Here is a 24,276-nt window from a genome sequence, read left to right as displayed (position 1 = left end):
CCGAACAGGCCCCGAGCCAGGGAGTCAATTTGGTCAGAGAAATTAGGAAATTGTGTCGAGAGATATTGAACATGTCAGCAATGCTGACGAAGGTCGTTGCTGACATGGAGGATCTTGCTGTGATACGTCGATCGATCACTGCCATGGAGATGAAATTCTCTGAGATGGTTACAAGAGTGGAGGATGTCGAGAAACAGAGTCATCGGAGAGGGAATTATCTGCTAATCCACTAGCGACCAAGGCGGATTTGGAGCATATCTGGGAGAAGTTGGAGGACATGGAGAACCGTAGCCGCAGAATAACGTCCACATTGTTGGAATTCCTGAGGCCGAAGAGGGTCAGAATATGGTGAAATTCCTGGATGGGCTCTCTCCAAATCTGCTTGACATAACAGGCCATGAGCTGGAAATCGAGTGAGCTCACAGGGTTTTGGCTCGTTGAGTTGCGGAGGGAGGCAGGCCCTGATCAATTCTGGTCAAATTTCTGAGATCATCCGATGAAGATCTTGTGTTACACGAGGCAAGGCTTTCTTGGAAAAACCACAGCATTTTCTTGTTCCCACACTTTGGGAAAGAGAGAAACGTGATTGATTCAAGGAATGCAAGAAACATTTACATCAATGGAAGATCGCTTTTGCACTGATATTCCCAGCCAAATTGAGCTAAGGATGGCCATAAAACATTCACATGACCACATGAAGCAATGTCCTTCATAAAGTCATTGGAGTGATTAGGTCATTTGTTGCACTTATGTTGCAGCCAAGTGGGCCGGCTCACTGAACATTCATTGGACTGTTCGAGAAAACTGAGCGCCTTGATTTTTTCTTTTTGTGCTAGTTCCACCTAGCGGCTGGAGTTTGTTTTGTGGAGTAACACACCTTCGGGACAGTGTTGTGGATGAATCTATATACTCTTTGTGTTTATTCTGCCTACTGGCTGGAGTTTGTTTTATAGATTATCTTCTGTTATGTAATTCTGTCTCACAAAATTGGTATAGAAACACCGGACTTGAGCAATCCGACGGCAAAGTTGTCGCGGGGGTACTCGTAGGCTTACATGGACTGTTAGAGTTTAGAGGGATGGACGCCAGTTGGCGCTGTCGTGCGCAGGTTTAATGCGCACCTTTTTCTTTTTTCTGTTTGTTTGGTTCTGGGGGAAGTTCAGGGTTTGATTGTTGCACTAATGTTGGAATGTGGTCTTTATAATTTTGCTTTTGACACACAATCTATTTTTTCTTATATGTCAAAATGTCAAAGGTTAATATGAGTGGATTGTCTCTCTCAACGTGGAATGTGAATGAGTTGGGGCACCCAATAAAAGAAGGAAAGTTATTTCTCTTCTTAAGCATAAGAAATATGATATAGTGTTTCTTCAAGAAATGCATCTTTCCCTGCAGGAAGCTGAAAAATTTGTGAAGATATGGGGTGGACATGTTTCTTTAGTACTGACTCAAGTAAATGCAGGGGAGTCATTACACTGATAGTAAATATCTACAATTCAAATGTCTCAAACAGATTAAAGATAAATTAGGAAGAGTCATTATTGTTTTAGCTGAAACTCAGGGGCAAAGTCTTATTTTGGCTAATATTTACACACCTAACATTGATGATCAGGGCTTTTTTGTAGATCTTGAAGGGATGTTACAAGCCGCTGGCACCCCTCATGATATTGGGAGGAGACTTTAATCCTTTGATGGACTCAGTCCATAAGATTTACTCTAGAATAGATTTTTTTTTTTAAATATATCTAAGTCCCTCATTTCATTTGTTGTTGATTGCTCAGTTGGAAACATTTTAGTCTCAGATCATGCCCTGGTGTGTTTAGAGGTGTTGCCACATATGGAAAAAAGGAAATCATATAGTTGGCACTTTAATGTATCCCTTTTGCAAAATCCTGAATTCCAACAAATGTTAAAGGCTGAAATCAATGTTTATATAGAGACCAACTGGTCCTCGGTATCCTCTGTGGGCGTGGCTTGGGAGGCACTTAAGGCGGTTCTTAGGGCCTGGATCATACAGTATGCCTCATTCACCAAAAAATCCAAAGCACAAGATCTCGTGGAATTGGAAGTGAATATTAAAAGTGATTGACCTGATTGAAATACAGATATAATACTATTTTGTCGCAGAGGGTTGAGTTTTGGCTATTCAGGGCAAGACAGTCATACTTTGAGTCAAGGGACAAGGCAGAAAAACTAGATATATAAAAAAAGAGAGTCTTTTTCTACCATTCCCTCAGTGAAATCTGCTGGTGGTGAAATATTTACCTCAGCCACTGATATTAATAATGCTTTTAAGGAATTCTATCTTGATCTCTATAGTTCCACGTCTTCGTCTACTGAAGAGGATATTAGAAACTTTGTGGAACTTTGTTAGAACTTCCTAAACTGATGGCTGAGCAAAAAAATTCTCTTGATCCTGAGATAAACTTGGAGGAGCTTGGCGAGGTAATTAAGGCCTTGCCTACAGGCAAGGCTCCGGGGCCAGATGGCTTTGCCGTTGAGTTTTTTTTTATCTTATGCTACAGAATTAGCTCCACTTTTGCTAGAAGTTTATATGGAATCATTAAAGAATGGAAAGCTTCTGCCAACCATGATGCAAGCCCGGATCAGTTTGATTCTTAAAAAGGACAAAGATCCAAGTGATTGTAAGAGTTACCGTCCAATTTCCCTGATCCAGCTAGACGTTAAAATATTGTCAGAAATTCTGGCTAACTGATTAAGTTATGACATCTCTTATACATATAGATCAGGTGGGGATTATTTGGGCCATAGCTCTTCTGATAACATTAGGCATTTCATTAATATCATGTGGTCAGTGGTGAATGATCAGACTCCTTTCGCTGCCATCTCACTTGATGCCGAAAAGGTGTTTTATATGGTAGACTGGGATAATCTTTTTAAGATTTTGGAAATGTACGGGTTCGGGAATACTTTTATTGGGTGGATTAAGTTACTTTGTAGATACCCGGTAGCAGCGGTTCAAACGAATGGATTAATTTCAGATTATTTTACACTGGATAGGGGCACCCGGCAGGGTTGCCCTCTTTCCCTCTTATTGTTCTGTCTTGCCCTTGAACCATTAGCAGCCACGATAAGAAAGGATGATGATTTTCCAGGGGTGGTGGCGGGAGGTGTGGTGTATAAGCTTTTGCTTTACGCAGATGATATTTTATTATTTGTCTCCAACCCTACTAGATCTATGCCTTGCCTCCACAGAATTATTAATTCCTTTTCTAAGTTCTCAGGATACAGAGTTAATTGGTCTAAATCTGAAGCTTTAGCTCTGACAGCGTACTGCCCTGTAATGGCTTTTCAACCGGGTGCCTTCCAGTGGCCCAAGCAGGGCATTAAGTATTTGGGAATTTTATTTCCAGCAAATATGAGTGATTTAGTTAGAGTTAATTTTGACCCTTTAATAAAAAGGTTTTTGAGTGATGTGGACAGGTGGGCTTCACTACATTTATCTATGACTGGGAAGGTTAATGTTATAAAAATGAATTGAGCTGCCCGGAGAAGTAAAGACACATCCCGTTATCTCGCACATGCATTTAGTGTGGACAAAAGTTTCCCACATGTTCAATTCGGACATTTACCTGAACGTTGCCACAAGTATTTGGTTGAACCCTAAATTATGCATTAATAAGTCCACTTTCTGCTGGACAGAATGGTTTGAGAAGGGTGTTGCTACGCTGGGTAACCAGTTTGAAAATGGAGCATTGAAATCCTTTGAAAATATAATACAGTGGTTTGGGATTCCCAGATCTCAATACTTTAGGTACTTCTAGCTGGGCCATCTACTCTGTACCACCTTTGGGTGTAGTACGCATCCCCCTTAAGCGGCAGACACTCTTGAGATGGTACTTGCTGCTTTTAGAAAAGGTCATGAAGCTTCAGCATACTATTCCTGGCTAATTCAGAGTCTAGGGGGCAGGATTTTAACATCTCTTAAGAAGTTATGGGAGAGAGACTTGAATTTAGTACTGGAAGATGGAGAATGGGGTAGGATTTCAAGATTATGTCTAGGGATGCAAGGGTGCACCTCATACAATTTAAGATTCTGCATCATTTTTATTGGACTCCCTCTAGATTGTATAGGCTTGGCCTTAAAGACACACCTACTTGCTGGTGATGCCAGTTGGAGGATGGGGATATAGTCCATGTTTTTTGGTTCTGTACTAAGATTCAGGAGTTTAGGTCAAGGGTTCAGAATTTTATCTGTGAAGTCTTGAGCACTCAAGGGGTGAGGTTGGGCACATAATTGATAAAAGTTGATTGTATGTATTCTTGTGCTGTTTGTTTAAATATGAGTATGGAATCAATAAAAAATATTTAATGACAAAAAAACAATACAATAAAATAAAACAATAGATAAGAGGGGGTGGGGGGATTTGCTAAGAGTTAATAGCACCTGCTGATTTTTTCCTTAATTTGAACTTTTGCCACTAAAAAGCACTGCAAAAATGGCTCAGAAAAGGGAAGTTAGTTTTTAGAAAAGCATTTATTTGCAGATGAAACTTACTTCAACATTTTATCTGATGCAATGACATTCAGACATGTTTAAGCGTGACTTAAGTGTCCAAATACTTATTGAGAACAATTGTATACATACTTCTATAATATAAAAAGGCTGGTGAATTGATGTTGTGGGATGTTTCAGCAATATTACTTAACAGGAATAGTTCATAGTCTTAGATCATATTTGGTTCAGATCCAAATTAAACATGCCAATCAAATATGGACGGTTTCCTTGTACATTATGATAAATACATAGCAACAGTGATGACCTATATGCACAATGTGGCTTTACATAGAAAGATTTTTACCTGGTCTTGTCTGTGTGCACGTTTAATAGTGAATGAGCCTAGAAATTGCTGAAGTTATTCCATTATCATCCGGTCAACCAGTTATTAGGTCACAAAATCCGGTATACAGCTGCTTGTAGACACACTGATTTTGTAAACAAAGTCTCATAACCATCTGCCATTTGCAGTGTTAGGTGATAAAATTTGTTATATCACCACCTACTGTATGTGCAAAATTAGACAAAATTTGTAGTGCATTCTCAATATGTCTACATGTCAAAGTTTAGCAAGTTTTGTTAAGTTTGGGCCTTGCATTTAGAGGAAATAGTTTGTTAAATGAATTTCAGCCTCAGCCCACCATTTTACTGGCTTGTATCTTGGAAGTGCTTTGACAAATTAAAATTCTTTTGATGACTTTTAAGTCAGGAGTGTCTGTAGAAAATGTATACCAAATTTCATGCAAAAGCTTGTTTAACTGCAACAAAATGAATTATAAAATAATTGTAATTAATGTGGATTTAGTAACTGATACCTTGTTGAGTGTATTTATTATTCTTGTGATGTCAATAATAATTTTGTAAAGCTACACTTTGTGTTATGTTTAAGAAAACCCCTTAACTGTGGTACAATTATGGTAATGCATGGCCTAGGTATGGTATCCCAACCGTCCTATCCTGTCCTATTTCCGATGGTATTGGGATATTCCACCTGCTGTAATCTTTCCTTTATGAGGTAACGGCACACAATGCTACACCCTTCTGATCGGCAGATAAGACACAGAAAGACAGTGTGTTTGGAAAACTCTTTGATCCTCCCAATACTGTGAAGATGAAAAATATTGATAAGGTTGAAAATAGCTTTGGTTTTGGCTGCAGTCAGGATCCATTGTGGGCTCCCGTAGAGCGGTCACGCTAAATATGTGACCTCTGTATCTGGATGGACTCACTGACTGCGGTACAGCGCGCGCTCGGAGCGTACTGGAGACTGCAGAGAGTTCCGGTGTTATTGTTTAATGGATGTTCCGTTGCAATGGGGTCTGTGAAGCACAATAAGTTGGGAGAGAGAGAGGAATCGAGAGGAGAGAGAAAGAGAGAGTATTGCAATGCGCAGGTTTCACGCCAACACTAGTCTCTCATAGCTAGACTTTTTATCAGCATAAAGTCTGGTCCACTTTGCATCTTATTCTGGCCAAGAACCACCCACTTAGCAGGAAGAAACTTTCTGTCTGACATGTTGTGATTAACCACAGATTTTCTTCTTTTTATTTTTTTATTTTTTTTATCTGAGGCAGGTTTTTCTGAAATCTATGGATTAGATGACAATTTATTTTCTGAAATAGTTTTGCTTTTCCTCACAAAAGTTTTGTGTTCCCTAGCAATAGATAACATTCCCTTGCAACAGTTTGGTGTTCCCTCACAATAGTTTGCATTCACTCACAAAAAGTGTTGCGTTCCTCACAATAGTTTACGTTCCTTTGCAATAAGTTTTGCGTTCCCTCACAATAGTTTATGTTCCCTCGCAAAAATGTTTGCGTTTCCTCACAATAAGTTTTGCATTCCTTCCCGATAGTTTATGTTCCCTCGCAAAATGTTTTGCGTTCGCTTACAAGTTTTGCATTCCCTCGCAATAGTTTATGTTCCCTAGCAAAAGGTTTTACATTCCCTCGCGAAAGTTTTGCTCTCCTTTGCAATACATTTTGTGTTCTCTCACAAAAGTTTACATAAGTTTAAGTTCCTTCGAAAAAAGTTTTGCGTTCCTTCACAATAGTTTACGTTCCCTTGCAAAAAGTTTTGTTTCCTCACAATAAGTTTTGCATTCACTCGCAATAGGTTTTGAATTCCCTCGCAATAAGTTTAGGTTCCTTTGCAAAAAGCTTAGCAGTCCCTTACAATAAGTTTTGCGTTACCTTGCAGAAACTTCACAAAAAAGTTTTACATTCTCTTGTAAGTTTACTTTCCCTCACAATAGTTTTGCGACCACTGGCAATAGCTTAGATTTCCTATCAAAAATTTTGCATTCCCTCACAATAAGTTTTACATTTCTTCGCAGTAGTTTACGTTCCCTCACAAAAAGTTAAGCATTCCCTTGCAATAAATGTTGTGTTCCCTCTCAAAACTTTTTGCATATTCCCTCGCAATTATTTTGGGTTCCATCACAAAACCTTTATACATCCTTTTCAAAGTTTAACCATGGTCTTACAGTAACCATACTTCAACTATGGAACTTGTAGTAAAACCATAACCACAAAAGTTTACCATGGTAAAATAGTAATACAGGAAAACCAAAACTATGGTAACAAAATTACAATTATTCTGCCAAAAACATGGCTAGTTTTACTTTAGTAACAACGTGGTTAATTAGTGGTACATGCACATACCTTGGTTTTTTTAAAACCATGGTTTTTACCACAAAATATGGTTATATGGTTACTGCAAATTTAGGGAACAAAAAATGCTTTCTATCAGACCAATAGGGATAAGTGCAGAATATTTCACAAACATAACTTAAAACACAAAAAGAAATATAACGTCTTGATGCCAGTGAGTTGATAAACATGACATCTAGTCAAAAGACCACCTGCTTATTCATAAAGAAATAATGCTTGATAAACAGTGCTCAGCAGGTTTGGAGACATGCTCTTCGTGGTCCTTTGAGTAGAGTTTCCAACCACAACTCCTCCAAGGCTTTTCCAGGCAGCGTCCAAACTCCTGTTCCTCTGATCTTCATCTAACATTTGCCCGCTCTGCAAAATCTGCACATCAAATAAATATCTGGCAGGGTCATTTTACCTTTGGAAACAGTCTATCAGATCATGGAAGAGAGGAATTTGAGTGGGTAGACACATGAAAGACCATAATCTCCAATGCAGATTGTCAGAGATCTTTCTGAAAAGAATACGGCTGTAGCCTATGCAGCTTCAAAATATCTTCCTGGAAGAAGCATCCAGCAGCTTTCAACACTCTTTGTCTCTCTTTGGATGAAGGGTCTGCTGTTCATGCTGTGTAACTAATAACTAGTATGACAACTAGTCTTATGTTATAAAGCACAGAGGACTGAAAGCAAAGTAAGAGAAGAAATCAAAAGTAAGGGAAGAGACTATCTAGACAGCATTATTTGGGATCATAGGCACTCTCCATATGCAAAAGCTCTTACACAAGGAAAGCTGCAACATTCTAAGACTAAGACTCTAAGACAGCATCGCATTTATCCTTTGCAGACAAGGCAATTCCAGAAGACACTGTTCATGAAAGCTCCATGAAAAGTTTAATTTAAGATGGATGAGTCAAAGGAAATGTAGACTATATATATATATATATATATATATATACACACTTCAAATTTCAATTTCAAATTTCAACCTAGAAGCATACATAAAAATAATAAAATGGACTAATTGACCCAATAATGTGTGCTATTAATTTATTAATTGCTATTTAGAACGGTATTACACTGTTAGCTTAGCAACATGCTAACATTAGACTATTGAAATCAATAGAGCGCAACAGTGTCTGCCAATTTTTTTTTTTCATAGGGACTTCATAAAATCATTCACAAGAGTTCTAAGCCATAAACAAAACCAACCAGCTCTGAGGTGAATCACATTATAAACTTTGATTTTAAGAAAAAAAAATTATTTAAAAACTGGAAAAAAAAGACAAAAAGGTACAAGACTGTGTACTTAACGTCTTTCATGAGGGAATTAACTACAATCCTATGAAGCATTGTGAATGTCGTAATCAAATTAAAAACAATGGAAACTGTAAAACTATTGATTAAAATTGTTTACTGTATAGAAACATTATACACAGTTTGAGTGTAGGCAGACCGACTTGATTACATCATCCACAGTCTTTCAAAACGCCCTGGTAGGAAAGCTCAGCAAGTAGGACTTTGGGTTTGGATTTGTAATTTATGAAAAAATACACAGGACTTCCGAACTTGTTTCGCACTTGAGTTAGGGGCCGTTCACACTGAACGTGTTTTTATGTGCGTCTGCTCTGTTTTTCCATTGTTTACCTATGTAAACACTCGCTGGGCGAATATTCTTGACTGCTGCACCGTGTCTCGCTGTTTCTTCAGTGTCTCACACAGGACCCGAACATTTTTAGACACTGTGTCAAGTTAAAAATAACTTCAGGTCTGAAAAACGCACCGAGACACCTGCGTTCTCTTTCATTCGTTGCGCTGTGTCTAGATTGTTTTTAGCGAAGTGTCACAAAGATTTAACGTCCAGAATAAGTTCAGGTTGCAAAGAGGTGACTGTTACAATGTTTAAAATTATTTCAGATTATTCTGCACCAAGCAAAGTTTCAGCACTTTATAAACGGCAATGTTTTTTCCTAGTGTGCTGAGGGGCCGCCATGCCTTGTATGTTTACTGTTACGGTTACAAATGTTGCCTACAATGCTTACATAAAATACAACATGATGAACAATACATTGCAGCATTAGAATATAAGCTGCAGATGAAAGTAAATAAGACAGAAATATATTACTATTGCATACAACAAATCCTCAACGTAATAATACTGTATCATATTATAATGAAAAAAACTAGACAACAATGAATTTTTGGGTTATAATAATAACAACTGAATTCCAAAATGTTAGTGAATGAAGTAGGTTTTGCACAACCTGTTCATAAAAAAATAGTTTATATGTAGGTAAATATTGCTTTTTATCATCACTGTATTATCGAAAAAACGGGAAAACACGCATTAATTATCTTGAACTACAATTTTATTTCATTAAACAATTTGAATGTACTTGGCTACAACGGCGGATAGGATGAATTTAAAATTATGATTTAAAATCATTTATATGTAATTTAAGCAAAATTTTCTAAATGGGGCCCCGGGTTGGTCGGTTGCTTGGGGCCTCAGAAAACATAAACCTAAGTAGCTTACTAGGTTTTGGAAGAGAGCTTTGGTCATTACTGTGGACTTCAAGTGGATCAGCTGGTTAAATAAACAGTCACAGTATGTTGCAAAACTATCCAAATTCCCCAAATGCTACTAAGTATCCATACAATTAGAAATCATTGCCATGAACTCCAATTATTTGGATTAATCAGCTTTTTTCTATTTCAGATCAGATGAAGTGACCAAGAGTTGAGCTACAACACTGACAGATTTTTGGCTGAAATGAGAGACATCAAAATGTCCAGACATCAACAATCTTTTCAGCACTTCACAATCCGACTCTTTGAGAGAGTGACTAGAAAAAAAGCCACTGAGGAAGGCCAACATTAAGTCACTTTGGAGTCAAAAACCTGAAACCATTAGGAAGAAAATGTTCTGGACTGATGGGGCTGAAGTTGAGTGGTTTGTCATAAAAGCAAAGTGCTATGTTTGACGCAAACAAAATATGACCCACCACACAGGTAACACCATCCCTACCATCACATGTTCTGAGACTGAAAAACGTCATGGTTACTGGTGTAACCTCCATTCCCTGATGGAGGGAACGAGACGTTGGTGTCGATGTAGTGACACTAGGGGTCACTCTTGGGAGCCCGAGACACCTCTGGTCTTTGATAAAAGGCCAATGAAAATTGGCGAGTGGTATTTGCATGCCACTCCCCCGAATATACGGGTATAAAAGGAGCTGGTATGCAACCACTCATTCAGGTTTTACGCTGAGGAGCCGGTAGTTCAGTGGGTAGTTCAGCGTTGTGGCAGGAGGGACCAACGTCTCGTTCCCCCCATCAGGGAACGGAGGTTACACCAGTAACCATGACATTCCCTATCTGTCACTCACTCGACGTTGGTGTCAATGTAGTGACACTAGGGGTCCCTATACAAAACGCCACAAGGCTGAACTGTGTTACGTGAACTGGTTACTGGTAGTGGCACCTACCCTCTTGATGGAAGTGAGCGCAGTCAGGAGGGCAGTCTTCAAAGAGAGTGCCTTAAGCTCGGCTGACTGCAAAGCTCAAAGGGGGCTCTCTGTAGACCCTGAAAAACTACAGAGGTCCGATGAGGGAACGAGGCGCAGCCTAGAGGGATTCAGCCTCCTGGCGCCTCTTAGGAACCTGATGATCAGATCATGCTTCCCTAAGGACTTACCGTCGACTGCGTCGTGGTGTGCTGCTATGGCAGCAACGTACACCTTCAAGGTGGAAGGGGACAGCCTCCCTTCCAACCTCTCTTGCAGGAAGGAAAGCACTGATCTGACTGCGCACCTCTGAGGGTCTTCCCAACGGGAAGAACACTTAGCAAACAGACGCCACTTAAAGGCATACAGGTGCCTCATAGAGGGAGCCCTAGCCTGAGTGAACGTGTCTACCATCGCAGGTGGGAGACAGCTTAGGTCTTCCGCGTCCCGTCCAGGGGCCAGACATGGAGATTCCAGAGGTCTGGGCGCGGGTGCCGGATGGTGCCCCTTCCCTAAGAAAGAAGGTCCTACCTCAGGGGAATTTGCCCGGGGGGAGCTGTCGCGAGGAGCGTGAGGTCTGAGCACCACGTCTGGGCGGGCCAGAGGGTGCTTACCAGGACGACCTTCTCCTCGTCCTCCCTGACCTTGCACAGGGCCTGTGCAAGCAGGCTCACTGGGGGAAAACGCATATTTGCGAATGCCAGGGGACCAGCTGTGTGCCAGCGCATCTATGCCGAGGAAGGCCTCGGTCAGGGCGTACCAGAGCGGGCAGTGAGGAGGATTATTGGGAGGCAAACAGGTGCACCTGTGCCTGTCGAATCGACTCCAAATCAGCTGGACCACCTGAAGGTGGAGTCTCCACTCTCCCTTGAGGGTAACCTGTCGTGACGGCGCATCCGCCGAAGTGTTGAGGTTGCCCGGGATGTGAGTGGCTTGCAGCGACTTGAGGTGCTGCTGACTCCGTTGGAGGAGACGGCGGTCGAGTTGTGACATACAGCGAGAGCGCAGACCGCCTTGGCAGTTGACATATGCTACCGCTGCCGTGCTGTCTGTCCAAACTAGCACGTGCTTGCCCTGGATCAACGGCCGGAACCTCCACAGGGCGAGCAGAATTGCCAGTAACTCGAGGCAGTTGATGTGCCAACACAGCCGCAGACCCGTCCAGAGGCTGGCGGCTGCGTGCCCGTTGCCAACAGTGCCCCAGCCCGTTTTGGAGGCATCTGTCGTGACCACGACGCGCCTGGAGACCAGTTCTAGGGGAACACCTGCTCATAGAAACGAGAGGTCGGTCCAAGGGCTGAAAAGACGGTGACAGACTGACGTAATGACCATGCGGTGTGTCCCGTGGCGCCATGCCCGTCTCGGGACTCGAGTCTGGAGCCAGTGCTGAAGCGGCCTCATATGCATCAACCCGAGCAGGGTGGCCACCGCCAAGGATGCCATATGCCCCAGGAGCCTCTGAAAAAGTTTCAGTGGAACCGCTGTTTTCTGTTTGAACGCCTTCAAACAGGCCAGCACCGACTGGGCACGCTCATTTGTAAGGTGACCGTCAAGGAGACTGAGTGCAACTCAACTGAGAAAAGAGATGCTCTGAACCGGGAGGAGCTTGCTCTTTTCCCAGTTGACCCAAAGCCCTAGTCGGCTGAGGTGTGAAAGCACCAGGTCCCTATGTGCGCATAACATGTCTCGAGAGTGAGCTAAGATTAGCCAGTCGTCGAGATGGTTGAGAATGCGAATGCCCACCTCCCTTAACGGGGCAAGGGCAGCCTCTGCGATCTTCGTAAAGACGCAAGGAGACAGGGACAGGCCAAAAGGGAGGACTTGTACTGATATGCCTGACCCTCGAACGCAAACCGCAGGAAGGGTCTGTGTCGAGAAAGGATCGAGACGTGAAAGTACGCATCCTTCGGGTCTACCACCGCGAACCAATCTTGATGCCGGACGCTCGCTAGAATGAGTCTTTGCATCAGCATCTTGAACGGGAGTCTGTGTAAAGCCCGATTCAGTACTCGCAGGTCCAAGATTGGCCGCAACCCACCGCCTTTTTTCGGTACAATGAATTAGGGGCTGTAAAACCCTTTCTTCATCTTGGCTGGAGGGACAGGTTCTATCGTGTCCTTCCGTAGGAGGGTAGCGAACTCCGCGCAAGGTAGCAGCATTTTTGTCCACTTCACCTTGGTGAAAGACACCGCTGAACCTGGGCGGATGCCCGGCGAAGTGAATCGCGCAGCCGAGTCGGACGGTCCGGACCAGCCCTCGTGACGGACTGGAAGGCGCAAGCCATGCGTCCAAGTTCTGCGCAAGGGGGACCAAAGGGACAATGTCATCGGATGTACCGGCAGGTGGGGCCTCGCAGCGGGGCAGAGCTCGAGGTGCCAAACCACGTCGTGGCCGTGCTGAGTCCGAGGACATCGAAGCACTTACCTGGCTCCTTGTGACTACCCCCGGAACAGCCTGGGACAGGGGAGGAAGAGGCCTGTCCTCGTGACCCGTGGAAACTGTCACATCGGGGGCAGATTTGTGCCACAGCTGGGCACTCAGGGCGGGAGACCGCCGCTGGAGCGCCAACCTGCCAAATGGAGTGGTGGACAGTGGTCGTGATGCCAGCCATACACACCGGATACGTGACCCAGGGAACAAGGAAACCACTCTTGCTGAGCTCTTGAGTACTGCAGCCACTTGGGCATGCAGCACAATTAAATGCAAAAGGTAACAAAAAGATGAAGATCTGCTTACCAGCTCCAGAGCAGCGGGTTTCGTTGTCCCTGGGTCGCCCGTCTCAAGGGCGCTTTGAAGCCTTTCACAGGTTCTGGGTGGCCACGAGACGGGTGGCGTCTGCTTCCTGCGGTGGGCTCCACGCTGGGGCCAGGCTGCGGCGGAGCCGGTGCAGTCACCACAGGGGGATGCCCTTGGCGATGAGTAGATGGGGTGCGGGATCTTGAGCCGTGCCGGGGCAGGATATGCCAGCTAGCATCCATCTACTGCTCTACCATCGAGAACTGCTGGGCAAAGTCCTCAAAGGTGTTGCCGAATAGGCCCGCCTGGGAAATGGGGGCAGCAAGGAATCATGTCTTGTAGGCCTCACCCATCTCGACCAGGTTGAGCCAAAGGTGGCGCTCCTGGACCTCTAGTGTGGCCATCGTCCGCCCGAGAGACCGCGCCGTGACCTCCGTCGCTCGGAGAGCGAGGTCGGTCACCGAGCGCAGTTCCTGCATCAATCCCGGGGCGGAACTACCCTCGTGCAATTCCTTTAGCGCCTTGGCGGACTTGCAGGATTGCCATGGCGTGCAGGGTGGAGGCGGCTTGTCCAGCGGCACCGTAGGCCTTGGCCGTCAGAGACGACGTAAACCTACAGGCCTTGGACGGGGTCTTTGGGCACCCGCGCCAGGTGGCGGAGCTCTGCGGGCATAGGTGCACCACGAGCGCCTTTATCCACCGGGGGATTGCCGAATAACCCTTGGCCGCCCCACCATCGAGGGTAGCGAGAGCGGGGAAGCTGAAAAGATCGGAACCGGGCAGTAAAAAGTGCCTCCCACGACCTTGTCAGCTCTTCATGCACTTCCGGGAAGAAAGGAACGGGGCGGGGCGTGGCTTTGAGCGGCGCCGCGAGCCCAGGAACCAATCACCGAGCCGCGAGGGTTCAGGGAAGAGTGGTGAATCCATTCTAACCGACGCTCGCAGCTGCCCGGGAAAGCATGTCGTCATCTCCGCATCAGCCTGTGACTGGGCGATCAACCCCGAAGGGAGGAGCCCAGCTGAGGCTTCCGACTGGACGAGCACGCTCTCCGATGCTGCACTCGAGAGCTCATCACTTTCGCGAGCTCCGAATAAGAGGTCGAACTCGCCGTGAGACGAGCCGGCGGACTCACCCGGAAGCCCGATCGGGGCAGACGAGCGTGCTGGGGAATGGGAGGTCCGCGGGGGGATACCTGGCGGAGATGGTCCCATTGGGGTCCCCAAATCACCCCCAGTACTAGCCGCGCTGGCCTCAAACCCGTGGGTAAAAGGACCGAGGCGGGAGCCTCTGGAGTGGCTTGCTTTCTTACGAAGGCGAGCCGCGACCGCAACGTTGCCATGGACATATTCTCGCAATGAGAACATGACCATCCACGAACGCTGTCTCTGCGTGAGCAGTGTCCAGACACGAAAGACAGCGATCATGACCGTTAGAAGGCGAGAGATAACGAGCACAACCAGGAATAACACACAATCGGAAAAGCATCTTTAAAAAGACGTGTCTTTAAAAAGACGTTCCGTGTGTGCGCTCTTTTAGAGAAATATACTCTTTTAGAGGGGAAAAATGCTCTCAGAAAATATACTCTCTAGTTTTTCTGCCGAAGCGCCCAGGGGCATTCTCTGCAGTGCACCAGTGCAGAGGAGGGAGAAGCCGCTGAAATGCGCCGTCAGATCCAGCAGAGGTGAATGAACGGTAGTATTCAGCTCAGTGAGCATGACCGTTCGGCTCCGAAGAGAAAATCTGAATGAGTGGTTGCATACCAGCTCCTTTTATACCCGTATGTTCGGGGGAGTGGCATGCAAATACCACTGGCCAATTTTCATTGGCCTTTTATCAAAGACCAGAGGTGTCTCGGGCTCCCAAGAGTGACCCCTAGTGTCACTACATCGACACCAACGTCGAGTGAGTGACAGATAGGGAACTTGTTACCATCAGGAGCAACATGGATGGAACCAAATACAGCCAATCTCCTGTTGAGAGATGCATTTAGATAAAGATTCATTTTTAATAGGACAATCAGCCAAAGCAGATTAAAGTGTTTGAAACGACCCAAAAACCAGACTTCTATTACATGCAATGTCCTGTCCTGTTCAGCTCTCCACTGAGTTTTTCATTTTGGAGAAAGATTTTGTATAAAATCAAAATTAACTTATTTACTGAATGTAACAAGTATATGACAACAAAGCAAAGACAGGATGTTAAAAAAAAAAACAATGTAGTATTTAATTATAAAAAAGACAACTGATGCTTTTCACATGTTGTAGATGTTAAATGTAATACACTGTTTCATGAGCAAACAGATGATGCATTTAACAGAAAGACAAATACAATGATCACAGTATGTAAATATGGTTTGATAAACAATGTGGCACAAAACATGAGTACATTAAGTGAGGAAGCTCATGTCTGTCAGGATGGGTTTTCTTACAGGTTTTCATGAGGATATACATGAATGGCCTGATATCATCCGCTACCGAGAGAGAGAGAGAGAGAGATTATATATCATATTATAATTACAGGGTTTTCAGCAGATGATTTGATTAAATATTTTCTATCAACAAAAATAGAAGCTTAAAACCAGGGACGTGTCCATTTAATCATGTATCATATCAATATATTGACTGTTTCTCACAATGTTGCATCAATACTTTAGATATCAATATATTGTTATTTATTTATTTATTTATTTATGTGTACACTCAGATTCAAATTATGAAGCAGCAGGTTGTTGAAATAGGCATTCACACCTGACACATCGATGTGCATTTAATTATTATTCTTTTGTCTGTATTCTGCCCATTGACTAATCCTCTTATCTGTCTGCCATAGTAACACCCATGTCACCCAATATCCATCTGTGCAGTAGCATCAAACGCAAAGTATAAAAAACCTCTCATTAAATGATGTGGATTATTTTCACAAATTCCATCATAAAATACAATAAAAGAGCGTAACATATGCATCTGTTACGCTCTTTTATTGTATTTTATGATGGAATTTGTGAAAATAATCCACATCATTTAATGCTAACCTTGGCCATAATATGGCCAAGGTTAGCATGCAGGCATTAGAATTAGCGCATGAATGCATAATGTAAAAATAACAAATTACACATCATCTACTGCATATATCTTTCAGTTATCATCGAGTGATTATAACAGCTTCGTTTACTAATCTCATGTGGATTACATTCATAGAATGAGGCAGAAAGCATGATATTTATTGAATATGCATATCTGATAAAGTATACAGACAAAAAACCTATAAAAATACCAGCAATATACCATATATCTTCTTAATTGTCAGTTTATTCATGACATCTCTCATCAGTCTAAAAGTTATTATGCTTTAAACAGAGTTTTTAAGGATAATATCCTTACTGAAGGCGCTGAGTGAAGCAGAACTCTTATCGTACAAACAATCCAGGAGCAAATTGCGTCGTCTTCTGCCCATAAGCACAGCGGATAACATACATCTGATTTGCACCAAAATCAATGTGTAAATAATGTAAAAAAATGCATGTGGCTGTAAGGTTTTCCATGTTGTGCCTGTTGTGTGAGTCTCAGTGTTGAGAAGCTTGTTAGCTGACTTCTTCGATTCGCTAATATGACCAAAAGGTCAACCGTAAACCGTCTACGTCACTTCTTCAGCTGATGTCATTCCTACAGCTATTCGATAACACATGGTGTTATGTATACTTGGACAGAGAGATGAAGACTGTAGCTCGACTGCCCACTGTAGCTTGATTATAACTGCCCACGTAAAAATACTGTGAGGCACCGTGAAGTGAAATACACGAGAGATTGAAACTAATCCCACAGATTCACTATATCTTGCAGATATGCTGGATGGGTCTCACACATTTGCCTCAGCCTCAAATAAATTCAGTTAGGGTATCATGAAATTTATATTAAAATGTTTTAGGTATTTGATATGTGGCATTGCATTGAAATGCTCTTATCATTGTTTTTGTGTGGCTTCTTTACAACGTTGTGGCTGTACAAAAGCAACTGTGGAAATGGACATTGTACTCCAAACTTGGAAATGGCTGGGACACCAGAGTGGCTCATTCACTTGTCTTGTTTGTGCACTTGAAGATGTCATATATTACAATGGATCTTTCTGACAGAGGTATGTGTTCATGCATGTGAGTTTACGCATTAAGAAATCAGCGTACATACACAAACAATACACCGAGTATAAATATGTATGTGTGAGCAGGTGCTTACCTCCTGATGCGGCAAGTGTCCAGTTCCTCCTGTAAGACAGGCACTCTCTTCAGGAGGAATTTCACCTGCACATAAACACACAAAGTACAGGTCTACAGATGTGTGAGAGGACTCGGGTGTATAAAGTGTGATGACAGACACAGAACTCATCAGATCATAACATTTATTTTGTAGATGGCATGTTGGTCATTTAAGGAACCAGTTACACTGTGACCTTACCAGCTGCGATGTCATAACACAACAAGAGACAGAACATTTTGTTGTTCGCTTGGTTTTTATTCTTATTGGTCAAATTCCTGCTCCTTATAACTGTATAATAATCAGAAACATTTTATTTATTTTAATTGCATGGTTATTTACAGTATAAGTATATAATCTATTTTAATCTTTGAATTAATCAAGTTTTTTGTACTATGAACATATACTTTATAACTCAAAACATCCTTCCAAGCCCAACAAGAGCATTTATTGAAACTGAGCTGCAAAAAAAGGCTCATTCTAAAATTCATGAATTAACACATTAACACAGACATTGACATATGGCTGAGTCAACGACACCAAACTTGACTAACCTTATAAGTGGACCTCAGGGGGAAAAATTTAATGTTTAATATGCAGTGGCGTATCCAGGACATTTTTACTGGGGTGGCCAAGATGGGGCACAGACCTAGTGTGGGGTGGCGATACCGGGAGAACCTTTATGAATGGCACATGATCAAAATGTGTAAATATTGCATTGCTTTGCTTCAACATCTACACATGTAGAATAAATGAATTCTTAAACTCATGTTAGCATTCACTGAATTGTTTGTATTCAATATTAGACTGTTGTTTTGACATTTGACAGTTTTCTATTCCTGTTCTATTTCAACCTATTACAGTTTCTGTGAATCTCTGGTTATTTTAACATAACATCCATTTTTAAATCAGTAATTGTTTAGGAAAAATCAGTTTCACATTTTTAAGAGCTATTCTCATTGTAGAGAATTAATCTGCATATAACATCAGGTATAGTGTATAATCATAAAAAGATACAAGTACAGGTGATAACTGATTGAGGCGCAATTCAATCAATCATTCAATCAATTATTCATTCATTTATTAGCTATAACTGCACTGTCCAGCAGAAATATTGTTAAATTGGGTACAAATCAGTGTGTGAAATTGGCTATGAGGGCTTATACTTGTCTGTCTGGAAACCCTAAAATTGCAGATTGAGCTCTGAATACAGTAAAAAACAAAACTCTATTTACAGTGTCTACTCAGGTTTATTTTCCACATGTTCTGATAGCTTCAATTACTTTGAATATTACCAAATAAAATAGTTAGTCAAATCATTTGCTGCATTTAAGTGCAATTTGCCATGCCTCTTCATATTTAAAATGTCAAATAAGGTATAAAAACTTTGAAGATTTTGTTGGTCTGACTGACCAATAATACACATAAAGAGCTCATAAATAACTCATGTAAAGATTTAAAGTACAGTCACAGCACAAACCCTTCCATTTCACACACAGGTTAGCCATATATATAACTTCAGCTATTGAACATATACATCTGTAAAACGCTTTACACACCTCCGTCATTAAATCAGAAAACATAGCATTTCATATTTCATGTCAATATAAAGATAACATGCTGAATGTGGTGTAGGGTCTAGCTTACTCTTTAACCTAGCTACTGTAACAATGAAAAAATGTTTTCACATTCACATGGAAATTCGGGATAAATTAAACGTTAGATTAGATGAACATACCTCTCAAATAACAGCTTTCTTTTTGACCACAAATCGACATCGTCAACTCATTGGAAGTTGGAGGTAGACACTAGCTTGTGTCAGCTTCGTGCTTCTGACTGACCATTATTCTCCAGACCTGGCGCCCGCTGCCCGCGACCTGCGGCACCTGCTGGCCTCCCGCGGCCTGCCCCTCCCCCCAATGATCAAAGATGAGCTCACACAGCTTCAGTCCCACCACTACTATAATGGTCAGAAATATAAAACTGACCCTGGGTCATTGTGGCTCTAAATCAACAAATGACCTGAGGTGTCATCTTTGATTGACAGGTCATATTGGTTCTTCGTTCTTGTGTTGATTAACATGATGAACTACCAATCAGTTCTGGGGTGGCCACAGGGTGGCCAATGAGATTTCAGGGGTGGCCCAGGCCACCACAGGCCACCCCCTAAAATCGCCACTGTTAATATAATGACAGTTAATAATATGACCCCTTTAACGTTTGGGTCCTTTAACCTTGTGCGTTGTTTTTTGGCTTTGCTATACGCAACACATAATTTCATTTAATTTAAACCAACTGATCTCAGTTCAGAAGAATTTGTGCTGTCAGTAAAGGGTTAAACTTTCGATGCACGATCGATTTATCATGAAACGACACACTGTTAAACACAATGACCACATTCGTGGACTGTATGCTCAGTTTCAGCTATATTCACTGTGCATTATCACTGAGAATCAATAGGTTCATCCAAAAACTGGAAAATGTTTCTTTCAGAGGCTGTATACGGAGTTCGGATGAAAATAAGATGCATTTCAAACTGTTCTGAGACCAGTGCAGATGGACAGTACACTGGAGGTCAAGTTCAGGCTGCAGATGATGTTTGTACCACTCAACATGTTTGGCAGACATGGGACAATGGTAATCAGTACATAGATTCAGAATTTATAATGTATATTTTATTTGAACATGGTTGGCAGTGATTGGATGATGCTGGCCATTACTTTGAATCAGAATTAATTATGCTAACTTCTGATGTAATGTCTGTAACGTCTCAAAAACATGAATAACCAACACTCCTGGAAACAAACAATTTGATTAAAAAAAAATCTGACTTTCTATAGCTTGGTAAAATTTCACAAAATAGTCCCACAGTCCATGTATGTGGACATACATTTTTAGGAAAACTATTTGGTCTAAAACATTTATTTTCATGTTTATTAGGGGCTACTAGTTACAAATCAAAAAGGGGAATGGAAAATGCACACAGCAGTTACGCAGGAGTCTCAAGGAGGTTAAACATGTTAACGTGAACAGATACTGTACGTGTTTATAGTACTTTGTAGTTATAGGACTTGTATAATATAGGCTGTTATACCATGCTATATACACTGGTGGCCAAAAGTTTGGAATAATGTACAGATTTTGCAGTTTCAGAAGGAAATTGCTACTTTAATTCACCAAAGTGGCATTCAGCTGATGACAATGTATAGTCAGGACATTACTGATGTAAAAAACAGCACCATCACTATTTGAAAAAAGTCATTTTTGATCAAATCTAGACAGGCCCCATTTCCAGCAGCCATCACTCCAACACCTTATCCTTGAGTAATCATGCTAAATTGCTAATTTTGTACAAGAAAATCACTTGCCATTATAACAAACACAGCTGAAAGATATTTTGTTTGTTAAATTAAGCTTAGACTTAAATTAAGTCTTTGTGTTTGTTTTTGAGTTGCCACAGTATGCGATAGACTGGCATGTCTTAAGGTCAATATTAGGTCACAAATGGCATAAAAGAAACAGCTTTCTCTAGAAACTCATCAGTCAATCATTGTTTTGAGGAATAAAGGCTAAACAATGCTTGAAATTACCAAAAAAACTGAAGATTTCATACAAAGGTGTACACTACAGTCTTCAAAGACAAAGGACAACTGACTCTAACAAGGACAGAAAGAGATGTGGTAGGCCAGATGTACAACTAAACAAGAGGATAAGTACATCAGAGTCTCTAGTTTGAGAAATAGACGCCTCGCATGTAGTCAGCTGACAGCTTCATTGAATTCTACCCGCTCAACACCAGTTTCATGTTCAACAGTAAAGAGAAGACTCAGGGGTGCAGGCCTTATGGGAAGAATTGCAAAAAAAAAAAAAAAAAAAGGCACTTTTGAAACAGAGAAACAAAAAGAAAAGGTTAGAGTGGGCAAAGAAACACAGACATTGGACAACAGATAATTGGAAAACAGTGTTATGGATCTTAACCTCATTGAGCTTTTGTGGGATCAGCTAGACTGTAAGGTGCGTGAGAAGTGCCCGACAAGACAGCCACATCTATGGCAAGTGCTACAGGAAGTGTGGGGTGAAATGTCACTTGAGTATCTGGACAAACTGACAGCTAGAATGCCAAGAATCTGCAAAGCTGTCATTGCTGCATGCAGAGGATTTTTTTAAACTACTTTGAAGTAGTTTAAGTAGTTCTGAATGTTTTTTTTTGTTTGTTTGTTTGTTTTGTTTTTTGTTTTTAATTGTAATAATTTTTCATGTTATTAATGTCCTGACTATACACTGTGATAAGTTGAATGCCACTTTGGTGAATAAAAGTACAAATTTCTTTCCATAAGAGCAAAATCTGTACATTATCCCAAACTTTTGGCCACCAGTGTAGTCTGGAAGTTACACAGAGTAAAAGTGATTTCTTCACAACTTTATTTTCAGTGGAATATGCTGGCTTTTTCAGTTTTGTAGTTTTAGTCTGAAAAGAAAGTACATTGTTCTACGACTGTTTTCCTGGCAACAAAGATACACAGAGCAAACCTCAAAGAAACTCTAATGTTACCATCCTTGCAAATGTACACCTCTGTCTCTGAAAAGAATGACTATGGCTAGATTCCTAAACAGCCACTGGTTTTGTTCAAATAATGCACTGCAATGTGCAATGCTTGAAATATTCAAGGACAGCGAAGGCCACGCTGGTCACCAATTACAGCATATAAACATATCATATCACAGAGTTGTGTCTACGATTCCAAAAGTCTCTAGTCAGAGCTATTGAGAGGCGTGCGCTGGGGTCTTTGTACTGTGATCTCCAAATGTTGTTTGAGGGGCCCTGGACCATGCCTGACAAAAAGGCCTATTGTTTAGATTTGAAATGTTTCACAAAAATGCTCTCGCCACATATAGAACAAGGCCGACTGTAACTAATAATGCCCTGGTTGGAGCCCTTGAAGCTTGTATTAATGTGGTTGGTGGGTATAATTGCACATAAGGAGATGAACTGGACTGCAGACTTTAAAGGCCTGTGGCCAAATTAGATCCATGTCTATGGAAGAACTCGCAGCACCCTCCCCCGCTAGAGAAATCAAATAAACAAGAGGCACTTGAGTTCAAAGCCATGAGCTTTGACTGATCGCCATTATTAGCTGATGCTGTGATCACATGCAAATGTAAAGGCACTGAAGTGACTGATCATGTGAAATTCATACGAGAGGCTAATCTTGGGCTGTAAACCTCAAACGGGCTGTGTAGGACTGAACTGTGGTGTAAAAACATTTAGTATATCAGCACACTAGTTGAAGTGCAAAAAGTGCTTTAATGAACTCTGTGGAAAGAACTGATGAGAGTGATTTCTGAAGCTATGAAATACATGCCAGAAACAATCAAATGCCCTTAGATTTAGAAAGGAACAGTCGTTAATTCTGTAATCTTGAAACAGATACATTTTCATTTATTCTTGGAGCGCATGCTTTCTTATCAAAGCGACAGAACAACTGAAATAGGCCTCAATCACAAAGAGGAAACTACTCTCAAAAGCACATAGTCTTTTGTTAAGTCCAAGTAAAATCTTAAATGACTATGTTTAGAACCCTAACTGTAAATTTTAAAAACCTTGTTGAACAGCAGTTCATTTCAGTAATATTTATTTTAAGGGTCCACAATAATGCATTAGTTAAGCGTGAATAAGATAGTAACTAATAATTAACTGAATGTAGAGTAAGGCTATCTTAGCCATAATTTACAACTTATTAAATGTCTTGTGTATAAAGTAATTAATTTTCATATACCTAAACAATATTAAGCCAGTAATTAAGGCTAATTAGTACTGGCTTTACAAAGCTGTTACTAGTAAATCAATTACAGCTTGTCCCCCTGTTCTAAAGTGAAAGTTGAACCTGCTCAAGGTATCGGTTTGTTTTGCAAATTTTTCAATTACAATGAATTAAATTTACAGCAAATACTGTAATCACCTAATAAATGTTAAACAAATTAAAAGCTTGTGTTAGCAAATATTTCAGAACAAGGAGTCAAATTGTCTTTAAGATTTTAGCAATTATTTTGTAACAATTTAGTAAAACCAATAATAGTCCTAATATAATTCAGTAAACCTAAAATCTACCTTAAGTGCAAAAATAAATAAATAAATAAACAATAACTTGAATTCTGAGTGGTGTCTGGAGAATAGCATAGGATTCATAGACAATTGGAAGAGTTTTTGGGGTAGACCTGACCTGCTAAAGAGAGAAAGGGTCCATCCCTCTAGGGAAGGTGCCACTCTCCTCTCTAGTAATTTGGCTCATAGACTTAATAGTGACAGTATTTGACTAACTGGGGCCCAGGTCAGGAAGCAGACAAACTGGCTAATCCGAACGTCTGCTAGCTGCCTTGAGACATCACACAGGTCACAAACTACAATACATAGAGACTGTATCACCTAGATATCACAGAGACTGTGTCTGTTCCCTGAACTACCGAACACAAACTCACTAAATCATTTAGAAAAAATTGATCAACCCTTTCCAGCCAGAGCATTCAAATTTGGGAACAATTATTCCCATGGTTCCTGTCTCAATATCTTCGCAGTCCAATCACCGATTTTATTTCTAAAAACTGCCTGATACTCA

At 41.5% G+C, this 24,276-nt stretch overlaps 1 protein-coding gene across 3 annotated transcripts in view; it reads right to left on the bottom strand.

The window, feature by feature from the left end:
- The window catches only part of axin2 (axin 2 (conductin, axil)), a 54,725-nt gene extending 34,479 nt beyond the window's left edge, over positions 1-20,246 (bottom strand). The window contains exons 1-3 of one of the 3 annotated variants that reach the window (XM_051717400.1): positions 19,401-20,246; positions 18,217-18,340; positions 17,645-17,709 (exon numbers count right to left, since the gene is read on the bottom strand). The gene's annotated coding sequence lies outside the window, so the exon portion shown is untranslated. Of the gene's footprint in view, positions 1-17,644 lie in introns of all 3 variants that reach the window. The other 2 variants (XM_051717398.1, XM_051717399.1) reach the window with 2 other exon arrangements.
- Between the last annotated feature and the right edge of the window lie 4,030 nt (positions 20,247-24,276).

The sequence above is a fragment of the Myxocyprinus asiaticus genome, chromosome 14 (assembly GCF_019703515.2).
Source record: "Myxocyprinus asiaticus isolate MX2 ecotype Aquarium Trade chromosome 14, UBuf_Myxa_2, whole genome shotgun sequence".
NCBI lineage: Eukaryota > Metazoa > Chordata > Actinopteri > Cypriniformes > Catostomidae > Myxocyprinus > Myxocyprinus asiaticus.
Note: the sequence above shows the minus strand (reverse complement) of the source record. Positions and strands in the feature narration are given on the sequence as shown.